Here is a 2,153-nt window from a genome sequence, read left to right as displayed (position 1 = left end):
AAGAGATAAAAGTAGATTTGGGTAATTTTTTCAAGATCTTTTTTTTTTTCTTAAATAACGAACGCCAAAAACAGGAATTTTATACGTAAATAACATGATAGAAACAAACTTTTACCAGAAAATTCAGCGAAATCAAAAAAAAAATTTTTTCAACTTTGCCAGAAAAATACCCTGATTGCGAAATACCTGAAACCTTAAACGTACATAATTAAATAAAGAAATATAACTTAAAATCCACATCTCTTAGATAATTAAAAAACAGATTCCTGGGTAAAAATTGACGAGTTACAAAGACAATGCGAAGAGGCAGAAAAATTTTACATAATCTGAACCGCATCAGAGAAAATAGATTTCGTTCTATTACAAATGAAATTTTCAAGCAAACTATTTGAAAAGGTAAAGTATAGCTATACGCATTAGCTATATAATTAACAGGGTCTTGAGAAATGAATATAAAATGAACCCATATTCACAATAAAGCTTAAAAATCGTTACATCCTGATCCACTACATTGACTACAAGATCTATGCGAACCCAGAAAAATACCTATGTGGTGATTTTGGAACGATCAAACAATACACTCTGCTCCCACCAAAAAAGCTTTAGGCGTTCATGTAGTTTAAGATCATATGTGTGACAGCTATGTTTTTCTAACGGGATGGGTGAGAAACCAAAACATGCTAGGAACAGACAAGAAAAAGGTTTTCCGGAAAACGAAAAAAAAAATATATCAAATACATCATTACCACCAAAACTTTCGTACAAACTTCCCCAAATTTGATTAATACTGGTAAAAGTGAGAAAAAAGTTTGAACGCGGCGATCGTCACATGCGACACAACAATATGTCCGGGATCGGGGGAGACCCTATTCAGAGAGAACGCCATCAAAATACTTTTTCCGTGTTTGTAATATTGCGTAATGTTTTTTACTGTGTCAAAAGTCATCCTAATGTGAGAAGATGTGACGAATACGAACAACAAAATGGCGATGAACGAATCCCAAAAAGCTTTGCCCTCTTGCGCCACCACGAGGAAACCCCAAAATCATATTCTAACAATGTCGTGCCTCGGTCGACGAGCGGTGTAAAAAGAAAATATTTTATACATAACGCAAAAAAGGCATTCGAGTCTCAAATATTTCAGCGAACGGGACGTTGTAATTGATCATTATGTAATAATCTTTGATTACTGATGCTTGAGGCGTGGAAAGTTAGAAAGTCCAGATCGTGGTACCGGCGTCACATAGATCGGAAAAATATGTCGTTGTTTGTTTCTTTTGCTGTTCGTAAATAGCTGCGCCGTCTCGAAAGCTGGTTTTGAGAAATTAAACTGTAAATAAGAATCCATCGTTGGTTCAAGGTAACTCTTTGCCAGGAAATGGCACAAAATCCCGTTTGTAATAAAGTAGCGGGATGGCCATCAATTTTGAATTGCCACACAGGTCAAATGAATAATGTAACTACCGCAATGTCAGCAATATTAACGCTCAATGTTAAAAGAATCATACTTTATGTCACATTGAGATGTGCTCAAGAAGTATAAAAACTTGGAAAGAAATAGCGGGCCGCGTGATTCCGATAATCTTTGAAAAAAAAGCTTTTTATTAGCGACTTTTTCCATCTATAAAGAACGAAAATTTAAATGACCCATTAGTGGCGGATGAGAGATTTTTTCACAAGAACAACCCCAATAAGAAAAATAATAACAATTCCTCAAAGCGATCTACAGGTGAATTCATGTCTAATAGCAAAAATAGCCTAGCCTATAAGTATTGAATTTTGGATCATTTTCAATCGAGTACATGCTTGGTGCAAATCAAAATATAATTGTCCAAGTAAGAATTAAAGATCGATAACCGAATGAGACACTTTTTTACCTTTGAAAGGAACACGCGCATTTAATAAAAAATGAATGAGATTGATCGCTGAGCAAAACTAAGGGCGACCACAGCAGAACCAAGCGCTGGTGACACGGTAAAGAATTATTTATTAGAATTACGCGTTTGTAAATAACCACTGACATACTTGAAGCAGTTCATGCCTGTACGATCGGAAAAACAGCCTTGAGTCAATGAATTTCAGTTCCTCGAAAAACCTTGGGCAGAATTTTTTTTCGTCTGTTAGAAATAGGATGCCGACTTAGTTCTTCCTCT

This window comes from Styela clava, chromosome 11 (assembly GCF_964204865.1).
Source record: "Styela clava chromosome 11, kaStyClav1.hap1.2, whole genome shotgun sequence".
Classification (NCBI taxonomy): domain Eukaryota; kingdom Metazoa; phylum Chordata; class Ascidiacea; order Stolidobranchia; family Styelidae; genus Styela; species Styela clava.
The sequence above is the reverse complement of the archived record's forward strand: the minus strand, read 5'-3'. Positions refer to the sequence as shown.